This window comes from Heterocephalus glaber, unplaced genomic scaffold, assembly GCF_053883595.1.
Source record: "Heterocephalus glaber isolate CG9 unplaced genomic scaffold, H.glaber_assembly_v1.0 deba00001673, whole genome shotgun sequence".
NCBI lineage: Eukaryota > Metazoa > Chordata > Mammalia > Rodentia > Bathyergidae > Heterocephalus > Heterocephalus glaber.
Window position 1 is genome coordinate 18,546,129 of NW_028258410.1, and position 11,650 is coordinate 18,557,778.

At 58.1% G+C, this 11,650-nt stretch overlaps 1 pseudogene across 1 annotated transcript in view; it reads right to left on the reverse strand.

The window, feature by feature from the left end:
• Positions 1–11,365, reverse strand: part of LOC147822185 (uncharacterized) — a 23,178-nt pseudogene extending 11,813 nt beyond the window's left edge. The window contains exons 1-6 of the transcript XR_015446066.1: positions 11,291–11,365; positions 10,972–11,124; positions 10,194–10,443; positions 9,112–9,305; positions 8,085–8,154; positions 5,752–8,019 (exon numbers count right to left, since the gene is read on the reverse strand). The product of XR_015446066.1 is annotated as an uncharacterized LOC147822185 (transcript). The remainder of the gene's footprint in view (positions 1–5,751; positions 8,020–8,084; positions 8,155–9,111; positions 9,306–10,193; positions 10,444–10,971; positions 11,125–11,290) is intronic.
• Between the last annotated feature and the right edge of the window lie 285 nt (positions 11,366–11,650).

An 11,650-nucleotide genomic window follows, 5' to 3' on the forward strand; every position in this document is an offset into this window, starting at 1 on the left:
TCCACGACAATGTCACCTGGCCTGTGCACAGCCCAGACTCGCCCTCAGGGTGGATGAAACCACCCAATGAATGCTCACAGGCCAGGCCAGGCCAGCAGCACGCAGCGCATCGTCTGCAGGGACCGCTCTCCTTCCCACCACCCGTCCCGCACACCTGTGCACCCCCCAGCGCCCTTCCGCCCCTGCCCCGCCCCTGGCTTCCCTCCCTTCACTGGGTGCCAGCTGGCCGAGTGCCCGTCTGTCTCCCCCCACCCGCCGCCCTGGGCACAGGCTCACAAAGGATGAGGAAGGGCCTGGGGTGGGCTGGCCGGGTGCCATGGGAACGCGGCCCCTGGGGCCCTCACTCCCCTCATGGCACTGCCAGACACCTGTGTAATGAGTGTCATTACTGGGGACCTGCTGGGCAGGCCCCGGCTCGCCCTAGCCACCCAGGCTGCAGAGCATGCGGGGATGGGGTGCAGGGATGGGGGCAGGGGGTCCAGGGACAACCCCAAAGCTCAGGAGACCCAACTTCCTGTCTTCTACGCAGGCTCCAAACCTCAGGCCCCTCTCGCCTCCAGAGCTGGCTGGGCAGGAGACAGAGGAGAAGCACTTCCTGAGCACCTACTGGGCTCCCACTTGGTGCGAAGAGCAGCGACTGCACTTCTCACTGCAGTCGCTGACCCCACCCACACTCACTCACTGTGCATCTCCCTCCATCACCGAGTGCCTCCTGTGTGCTGAGCTCTGTGCTAAGCATATTCCATCTAGGAACAGATCTGTCCTCGGGACGACGACCCCAAGGGAACTAATTAGCCCATTTCACAGACAAGGCTTAGAAAGGTACAGCAACTCACCCGGAGTCGCACAGCCAAAGGAGGAGCCAGAAGCCGGCCCAGGCCTCTGGCTCCCCACTGCCTCCTTGTCAGCCTCGCCAAGGCCTGACATTTGTCCCTGCTATGTCCCCAGCATTCGGTCCAGGGCCCAGCACATAGTAGGAGCTCAAAGCACACAGAACGAATGACTGTGTGGATGAATGAAAACGCAAAGGCTCCCGCTTAGCTGGGGCGGGGTCTTTCCAGGGCTGTTCCCAGGTGAGGGCAGCCACCTCCCCTCACTGAGGCAGCTGGGCTAAGTCACAGCGAGGATGTCCCAGAGCCGGGACAGGAGCAGGGCAGGAGCGCGCGCACCTCTGCCCCTCTGCCCTTCTGCCCACATCCCTGCCCCCTCTCCTGCCCTGGACTGTGGGTCCCTCGAGCTGGCCTGGCCCAGCCTGGGCTGCCAGGCTTCCCCGCGCCCCTAACCCAGCTCGCAGTTCTGGGCCCCACTCTGCCGATCCTCAGCTGTCTCCTGCTTCCTTACTCTCGGGGGTGTCGGCTTGAACTGGGACTCAGCATGTCTTTCTCATCCCCACGCTGCCACCAACCTTCTCATGAGCTCAGCCTGAGCCTCAGCTCCTCCATGGACTGGGTACAAAATCTGAATGCAATAGTGGGTGAAGCTCTTCTGTTGCCCAAGTCAGATCACGTGGGTTCCCTCCCTGCTCACGACCCTCAGGTGCTGCCGACCTGGACCAGAGCCCTCAGGCTGCCCCAGCATCAGCTCGTCTCTTTCCTGCCCTCCGTCACTGGCCTCTTTGCTTTTCCCAGAATCCCCCAAAGCCTGTTCCCACCCCGGGGCCTTTGCACCTGCTGTCTAAAGTAGGAACTGGACGTCTCTTCTCCCAGGGGCCAATTCCTCTCCTCCTTGGGTCCATGCTCCACATTACACCTTCAGAGAAGCCCTCCCTCACCTGCCCAGCTCCCACACCCTCTGCTTGTCCCTGTTGCCCTTGTCCTTGGTGGAATCACCACATCTATCTGTGTATTTGCTTGCCCACAACCGTCTCCTCCAGCAGAATGAGGGCAGAGACCTTGGTTGCCATTTCCCTGGGTCTGGTATACAGCAGGTGCTCAAGCAATGGTTGTGGGATGAAGACTGCTGCCCAGTCCCAGCTGCCAGACCACAGCTCCTGCCAACTCAGTGCCCCTCAGAGCCCTGGAGCCTGTCTGGTTCCCAGCCTCATAAAACCCCCACCCAAACCTTGCCCTGAGGCAGCAGCAGGTGCGGGGCTCTGGGCGGGAGTAGGGCCTGCACTGACCCCAGTGTGGCTCAGGAGAGCTGGGCCTGAGAAGGCACCATCAGGGAGTCACCAATCTTGGAGCCCATCAGGGTCCAGGTACGGGGCAGACAGGTGAGAAAACTGAGGCACAGTGCAGCGGCCACAGGCCCAGGCTCTGCAGCCTAGGAGGGCAGAATCAGGATTTGAACCCCTGACACCCTGGTGCCAGCGACAGCTGTGAGCAAAGGTGTGGTGCTGAGTGCTGTCCAGAGCTGACCAGTTCCTTGGGTGGGCAGCACAGCCTCTGTGCCTCAGTTTGTCCTGCCAAGAAGCAGCCTGAGCAGGATGCCACCCTTGCCGTGAGAGGGGAACCACATGGGGTCCGTGCCCTGCTTGGGCTCCCTCTGCCTCGTGCTTGCATCCACCCTCAGGAGGACGTGTTCCCCCCTCTGGGCCTCAGTTTCCCACCCCACCGCATCCCCCACCAAATTGGTGCAGACTGAGATGTGCTCTTGCCCAGAGCAGAGCTCAGGGGACACACAGTGAGCCCGCAGGGCCTCATGACACCCTGTGTCGTCGCAGAGGGCAGCCCGATCACCCTAAGGTCACGGGGCAGAGGTCCAAGGTCCTGGGTAGTCCTGGCAGGTTGGGGAGGTGCTGGGGCGGGCGGCAGAGGGCGGGGACAAGAGCTGTGGGAGGCCAGGGTGACTCACCAGCTGGCCGGGCTGGGGGCCGGGCTGAGCCCCCCACGCGCCCCTCTGGGCCCGGCCTTGTGCCCAAAAGTGCTGTGTCATGCTCTGTCATGTGGCTCCGGGTCATTAATACGGGAGTTCTGGGAAGCGCAGGCTGAGTTCCCGGAAGGGGTCAGCCAGTTCAGTAAACAGATTGGCTGGTTCGTCATCACAGCTGAGCCAGGCAGGCGGGCTCGCTGCTCGGGAGGCAGGAGGGGGACTGGCATCCACAGGGACAGAGGAGCTGCCCCTAGCCCCATTTGGGGCTGGCATCTCCCAGGGCAGCATGGCCCAGTCTTGGTCGACAGAAAGGGAAACCAAGGCTCAGAGAGGGCAAGGTGTTTGCGAGAGGTCACACAGCAGTTCCAGGGTTCAAATCTCCAATTCTGGTCTCCTCGTCCAGTGCACTGACTGAGGGCAGGAAGCCTTGAATCATTCCCATCCCACCCCGTTCATGACTTAGACCCTAGGGCCAGTTTTCTCTGACTGGAAGGCAGTTTGGAAGGAGGCAGGATCGGAAGGATACTGTCCGTCCCCAAAGGTGAGTCTTAGCCTGTAGCATTTCTTGAGCACCTACTATGTGCAGGGCACTGCCCTAAGTGCCTTTCGTGAATTTACACATGTGATGTGTGGCCACCTTCACACAGATAGTTTCGGCTGTCATTTTTAAGGCACCTACTAAAAGCCAGGCACTGAGCCAGATGAGCAATGTGCCACTCGTGAGCCTCCCTCGGACCCTGTAGGGTGGGCAGGTCATCACCGTCAGCAGAGGAGACAGCTGGAGCAGGGAATGCAAATCTGACTTCATCCCTTCCCACCATAGGACCCCAAAGTGACTCCACCTCTATGAGCCTCAGTTTCCCCATCTGATAAATGGGGGTTCTGATGTATCACAGGCAGCCAGCATAGGTGGGTATACAGGCCATTATTATATAGCAGAGATTCGAGTGTGGGCTCTGAGTTCGAGTTCCACTGTGTGGCTTGCTGGTTGTGTGGCTTCGGACATGTTGCTTAACCTCTCTGTCCTCTGAAACACGGCCCACGAGTTAGCACCTCCTCATGCAGCGGGCAAGGTCAAGGAGCTGGCAGAGCAGGGCTGGGTGTTGTGTGGGCCCTGGATACAGTGATTGTTCCTGGGTCTCACCAGGACGGAGCCACGGGGACGACCAGCACTGAGTCCTGTCTTGGTCACAAATTTTGGCGGCTGTGAGGTGGAAAATCCACACCAGGGGGATTTGTTTTTGTATTTTCTTGTCTCTAAATACTTCACAAAACCTAGTAGGTTAAAATTAATACATCTTCAATGCACCCACTCCATGCTCACAGTCCGGCATGGCATTTCTCAGTATTTAAAAAAACTTTTGTGTTGGTGGAAAACAACCTGCCGGCGAGAATGTTTCTTGCTGGGCAAACGTCCCCTGGTGCACCCCGGGCTTGCCAAGAGCCCCAAGTTGGCAATAAAATAAATGAGCTGCGTGCTGCCAAACAGTCTCGGGAGCAAAATTACTGATATTTTTAAGTGCTTTTGTGATCTTTCCAGCCCAGGTCTGACCTCCTCCTCCACCCATGGCCATCAGCACCTCACCTGAGCATCCTGTCCCAGTCCCTCTGCTTGTGCCTCCCTGGACAGTCCCTGGTGCTCCCAGCTCCTCAGTGAGCACACTGTCTAGAACCTTCACCTTGCAGCAGAACCGGCCTGGAGCTGCTCTGGCACATACAGGCCCTCGAGCCACAGCTGACCTGTGTATTTGTGCATTTGCCGCAACGCTGAAAGATCACTAGGTTTCACACCAGGCGGCACTTAGGATGGGAGACTGAGGTAGGAGGATCGCAGGTTTGAGGCCAGCCTGGGCAACCTGGAGACCCAGTATGGCCCTGCCTCAGAAACAAAATTTGAAGAAAAAAAAAAAAAAGGCTTGGGGATGTAGCTCAGTGCAAAGGCCCTGGGTTCAATCCCTAGTACCAAAAAACAAAAGTCAGCTTCAGATAACAATCCAGATTTGCAGCCTCTCCTGGAGAACTGGCCATCTGACCCTACGCGTGGTTACTCCCAAAACAGCTGAGTGCCTGCCCTGCCCTGCCCAGCCCGGCTCATGCCTCCGACTGCAGGCCTGCTCCATCCGGGATGCTGCTTTCAGCCTCAGAATTTCTTCCCGAAACAGCATCTTAGCCTGACCTCCTCACCCAGCCAGAGTGAGGGGCGCTGCCCACCCCCAGGAGACCCCCACCCGAAGTACGGCTTCTAGACATTTAAATTCTCTGAAGCTTGGTTTCAGAGCTCTGCCCCAGACCCACCGCACCTGCACCTGGACCGGGAGCCCCCAAGGTGCCCCAAGCCCTCCCCTCATCTCAGTGAGCTAAGACAGTGCTATCCCGCACCCCCCTCCAGGGCCTCCCGCCCCCAGCCCAACACATCCTGACCACCTCTCCTCACTGAGGTCCAAAGCCCACCACTGCTCCCACCTCCCTGCCACCCTGTCCTGCCTGCTGCCGTCCCTGCCCCAACACAGAATCCTCAGCCCCTGTAGTGACTTCCCAGCCCAAGGGCTCCAGTGAGACCCGGGGCTCTAGGTGCGGGCAACACCACCTTTGGCACTGTCTGCAGTATTTGGTTGGACAGGGGTGGGGTGCTGCTGGCATCTAGAAGGTGGAAGCCAGCACCCCACACTGCAGGGGACAGCCCACAGCAGAGCCATTGGGCCCAAAGTCACCAGTGCCGAGGCTGAGAGCCTGCAGTGGACGCTGTCCGACACATTTCCCTGGGTGCACACTGGCAAAGGTCCCCCTCCCCAGAGGAAGTCACCCTCCTCCTGCTGCCCCCGCCGGGCTGTGGAGACCCAGCTGGCTTGTCTGACCTCATCTGCCTCAACTGTCTCCCTGGCTCCCTCAGCCAAACAAACCTCTCTCTTTATCTGTCCCCAGCCGTGGAGCTTTCCCTACCTCAGGGCCCATGCTCCCACTGCTCCCAGCACCTGGAACAGTCTGGGCCGAGCATTTTGCTTCCCTCCGGCTCAGGGCTCCACAGAGCCCCCAGGAGCCTGGCCCACTCTGGCCCGTGTCTGACACCCTTGACAGTGTCTTCGCTGGTTTTTCCCTCATTGTCTCTCCCATTAGGACATCAGTGCCACTGAAGCCTGACCAGGAGAGAAAGACCAGGAAGGCAAGAGAGCCGGCGAGGCTGGGTTGGACCAGGAAGCAGCAAAGGCTGAGGTCAGGACTGTGGCGACCTTGGCTCTCCGTGGGCTCCAGTCTCAGCACTGTGGCCCTGGAGTCGGCCCCTCCGCCCCTGGAGGACAGCACCTCATTCGTCCCCATGTCCTCACAGAGGGAGGGGAGCCTCTGAGGCCCTGAGAGTGGGGCTGTGGGGCGGCGCTGGGAGCCTCAGGCTGCAGCTCAGAAAATAAATAAAGGTGGACAACTTGCCCCAGGAAAAAGCCACATAAAGTGAATTATTCAATGAGGACTGGGTGCAAAACCAGGATAAAGACTGGCCTTAGGGACTTGACTGGGACTCCGTCTTGAGAAGTAGGGACAAAAATGGTGAAAATAAACTGATTTTCTCTTTGACCTGACATGATTATCGCATAATCGCTGTGGTGCACACAAACTCTTAGAATGGACACAGTGAAGCAAGTGTGGATATATTTAAATATATTCAAACGGAATTGCGTGACAGCACAATGCAACATCCTTTAAGTTGTGTTTGACCTCCCTGGCATAATTATGGAGAGAGTCATTTCAGCAAATGATTCAGTCAGCAGTGTGACCACTGCCGGACACTGGTCTCTGCCCCTAGAGCTGGCCCACTGCAGCCTCAGGAAAAGTAGCCCAGCTGCGGCCCCACCCAGGACAGACTCCAGAGCAATCCCCTCCCGACACTTCCAACTTCTGATTCATAAATCTGGCATGGAGACCTGTGATTGGTGGGCGCTGGTCACATGGCCCCACTCAGGCTTCCAGGAGCAGCCCTGAGTCCTGGCTGGGGTCCTGCCACAGCACTGACCACTCAAGGCCACGTGGGTCCTGAGCCCATTCCAAGGCCAGAGAGGGCTCAGCTCCACATCTTCGGTTTTTAAAAGGCTGAAGAGTTATCCTGTCCCATTTTAGAAACAAATAACAAAGCAGACAAAATATTTGTTATGATTTTTAACCATGAAGAGGCTAATTTGCCTATACTAAAATTGATTGCATATAAACAAGACAATCACTCCATGAAAGACAACGTGGATACAAAAGCCAAGCAGGTACCTACCAGACACAGGTACTAGAAATACAAGGGACAAAGCTGGTGCCAACCCCCATGCTCAGAGTCCAGTGGGAGAAATGACTAAAATATTGATCGCCTAACACGGTAACCAGGCGGCTACAGGAAGACAGGAGAAGCTGGTGCCCGGGAACACCAAGCACCACCGAGGTGGAGGGGAAGAGAGTTCCAGGCAGAGGAAAGGCTTGGGCCCCGGTGTGGGAGGAACTCAACAGCTGAAGTGTGGACAAGGCCGGCTCTTCTAGAACCTTCTAAACCAGAAGGGGCCAAAGGGGCCACACCAAGCCACGGATTTGGGTTTTGTTTATTTGTGTTTAATTTAATTTCTTGGCCAACATTTATAAATCAGGACTTTTTGCATACGACCTGATTCTGGCTTCTCTAAAGAAGTGGGAAGATCTGGGCCGCGTGCGGGCTAAGAAGCGACCATCCCCAGAGATAGGCTTGTTCTCTCCGGCTACCCAAGTCCCCTCCAGCCACCTCGCCCGCCACGTCGCCTCCTGGCTCGAGGTGTCTGAGCTCTTGAGGACGCTGGGGAACAGGCCCAGGCGCTCCCAGTTCTCCAGCAGCAAGGACAGCGGGGACTCGGCCCTGGCCTCTCCCCCAGGAAGGCCACCTTGTCTCCAGGAGCCAAGGACCCTGGCCCCATCCCTGAGGAGCGGGAGGCCAGGTCAGGGAAGGCCCCGTCCTGTTTAGGTTTTGCGGTCTTGTGAGTAACCGAGTGGAAAAAAACAAGCTCGAAAAGATAACAATTACAATGAAATTAAATCAAATCAGGCCCGTGACTCATTTATGGAGCCGTAAAAACAGAAAACAAAAACAAGCTGGTTTTGGAGAAGTGAGGCCAGGAAGAGGAGAGAGAGACGTCACGAAGGGAAAAACGAGAGCAGCGGGCGGTCTCCAGGGATGGCGGAGCGTCATGGCAGGGAGGCGGCCAGGCGGCCCTGCAGAGGCCAGGAACCCAGGTCCCAGAGCCACAGGGCTGGGCCCCGGGCAGGGCCAGGGACACCAGGGGCCAGCAGCGCTGGAGTGCTTGTCCTCCCTAACATCCCCACAGCCGAGAGCATCAGCAGGCCATTCTACAGATAAGGAAACTGAGGCTTAAAGGGACCAAGGGACAGGCCTCAGGTCACACAGCCAGCAAGTGGGCGACTGAGATTCAAACCTGGCTCCAAAGCCCATATTAAGGTTCGATCCAAGCCCTAGCCCTTTTCCAAAAGCAATGGGCTCAGAGTCCTGAACTCTGCTCCAAACTTTCTAGGAGCCCCAAAGGCCAGAAATCAGATATGGCTGCCCCTCTGGGTCCCACAGCCCCCGTCTGTGTGGAAACCAGGTCACATCAGGCAACATCTGAGGAAGGCCACGGGTGCTCTGTGGGCCGGGCTCAAGGGAGCTGCCAAGCAAGCACTGCTCTAAACCAGAAGCCTCTGCCCAAGATGGAAGAGGAGCCCGAGGCCAGGCCCAGGAGAGCCGGTCTGCAGGCCCGGGATGGAAAGAGGTCATCCTGACCCCAGGGCGAGGCTGTGCAGGAGCTGGGAGCTGGGCCAGGGCTGGCAGCAGAGAAGGCAAGGGCACCAGCTGGTGAGGGTTGGATTTGAGGGGGCCGGGGTAAAGGGGCACTAGAAAGCGGCAACCAAAAATAACACCAGTGCCGGGTGAGACGGTGCATGCCCCTAATCCCACCACTCAGGAGGCAGAGGCAGGAGGATCACAAGTTTGAGCCCAGCCTGGGCAACTTTGTGACTTATGAGACCCTGTCTCAAAATGTTAAAAAAGAATGAAAAGGGGTCTGAGGATGTAGCTAGGTGCAAGGCCCTAGATTCAATTCCCAGCACCAAATAAAATAAAATAAATAACACTAATACACTGGTTGGGTTCAAGTACTTACTAAGTGCAGAACCTGGAGCTAAGCACTTCTTGTTCATTCATTCATCCATTCACTCACCCTATGGCTCTTGTCTGGTGTTTTGTTTTGTTTTGTTTTTTGCAGTACCGGGGATCGAACTCAGGGCCTTGCACTTTCAAGGCAGGCATGGCACCACTGAGCTAAATCTCAGGCCCTTCACTGTATGGCTCTTTATGGAGCATCTCCTTGTGCCAGGTGCTTTGTTGCAGGCAGGTGACACAGTCATGACAAAGAGAGACAAAACTGGAGCTTCTGTCCTGGAAGGGTCAACAGGTAAATAGGGAAAATCATGGTGTATCAGGCAGTGGCAAGAGCTATAGAGACCAGTTCAGCAAGGAGGGGTATGGCGACCAGGGCCTCCCTGGCCATGACGTTGAGCAGAGGCCCAGAGGAGGTACAGGAGCAAGCTGGCCTTAGCAAAGTGCTCTGGGCAGAGGGAATGGCACATGCAAAGGCCCTGGGGTGGGAAGCACCTGGCCATTCTGAGCGAGAGCCAGAGGGCTAGTGTTGCAGGGATAGAGCATATCCTCCCAACAACCAGGAAGCCGAGAACTATTATTATTTCCTCTTTCTGAAGAAGAAATTGAGGCTCAGAGGGGGAAATGACTTGTCCAGAGTCACACAGCCCAGAAATGGCAGCACAGGGAGCAGAACACAAGTCAGGCTGAGTAGGGCCGCGTTCCTGCTGACTGAGGCCCCGTGGTGTGACCAGGCTGCATGGTCAAAGGGTGGCTCCCAGAGTGTGTCACCACCTCGCTCACAGCAGTGGGTGGTATGATTGTGCAACCCAGTGCCCTGCAGGGAGCCAGGCCCAGCAGAGGCTAGGCTGGGACCCAACCCGACCCTGGCCCACCCAGGCTGAGCCCTGCCCTCACCCAGCCTCCAGGCCTGGAGGTCACCAAGGGAACCAGCACTGGGGACCTTGCTCAGTCAGGTGGGATGGCTGCGAGGAGTCTGGGCTGACCCCTGTCCCCAGACCACTAAGCCAGGACATGGGAGCAGTTTTGCAGCCTTAGTTTGCCCACCTGCCAAATAATGGGTCCGCCTAGGTCCAGTGAGAAGCATGGCTTCCTGGGGTCACACGTGCTGCCCACACTCCTGGAAGCCTTTACCTCTGCCATCTTCTCCATCTAGGAAGGAAAAATAGAAGGCCAGTGGCATCGTGAGAGATGATGGACAGGGACAGAGGGAAAGGCCCAAGTCAGAGGAGGCTGTAAGGGCTGACATGGAGCAGAGACCTGAGAAGGTGAGGGAGGCCCTGGGTGATGCACAGTAGATGAGGGTCAGGCAAAGGGCACAGCACACACAAAGGCCCTGAGGTGGGAAGACCCAGCCTATGGAGGGCTAGCAAGGAGCAGTCAAGGCTGGAAGTCAGAGAGTGGGAGGAATCGTGGTCATCAGAGAGGTGGAGGTTTTGCTGGGGGGTGGACCCCAAGGGGCCTATGGCCAAGGAGGACTTGGACTTTTACTGAAAGGCCTGGGCACCCTGAGAAGGGTATGAGCAGCAGGGTCAGGACTGGACTTGGGCTCTGAGGGTAGTATCTCTCTGTGGAGAACAGGTTTCAAGGCGGCAGAGGGAGGAGGTGGCTGCCACCGTCTAGACAGTCATGCTGAGATGCTGGAGGGAGGCATCGCCATGGCCAAGGCGCGGGATGCTGGGGTCAGCGGGAAGGTGCAGCTGGGGAGCCATCAGGCATGGGAGCGACTAGAACAGACTCAGGGCGACTCCTAGCCTGGGGAGGCCTGGGGGGCTGGGCGGGAAGATGTGGGGCTTAGGAGTCTCTGAGTAGGAGACTCCTCTCGGTGGCCCCTGTGGTGCAGACCCAAGTCCGGGGTTGGGGCGAGGGGTGCATTTAGAAGTCCCTGGAGTTCAGAGGCGGTGGGAGCCAGCCCAGCACCAGGAGAGCCTTGGGGGAGCCCCAGGGCATCGGGGGCCCTGGAGTGAGCCCGAGAGCATGCGTGGCCCTCGGGCTGTCCCTTCCCACCACACCCTGAGGGCAGTGGCCACTGCTCCACTCCCTGGTGCAGGCCACTGGGGGCCAATCCGGGAATCAGGCGCAGGCACAGAGGAGAAGGTGGAGCTCGAGGCACCTCCTCCAGGCAGCAGGGTGGCAGGGCGTAGTCTCTTGGGGGTTGGGGGCCACTGGGAGAGGGCTGAGAGGGAACTGGAGCCCAACGCCGACAGGGGAAGGCTGCAGAGGGACAGAGATGGACAGACTGGGCAGAGGGAGCCGGAAGCAGGAACTGAGAGTCGGATCCCAAAGGGGCTCAGCCACCTCCCGTTGGCTCTGGGGCCGGCGCCTCCTCACCTGGACCGCCGGTCTCAGAAGCGCCACCCCATCCCTCAGTCCCGGGTTAGAATCCAGCTCGGGAGCTGACGCCATGTGACATTACAGGGGAACTCCTCAGTCTCCCCGTCTGTGACCCAAAGGACAGCTTCCAGGGATGAGGCGGAGCCTGGCCCCTCCCTGGGCCACCGAGGAGTCGCTATTCCCTATCTGTTCTTTTCACAGACGCTTAGTGACCACCTACTGTGTGCCAGACACTGAGCCAGGGATACAGCGCAGACAGGGAAGACAAAAGTCCCTGCCCTGGGGCAGCTGGGTTCTGGGGGGGGGAAGACAGGTGGATAGACCCACGGAGAGTAAACAGGCGGAATGGGGAAGGAC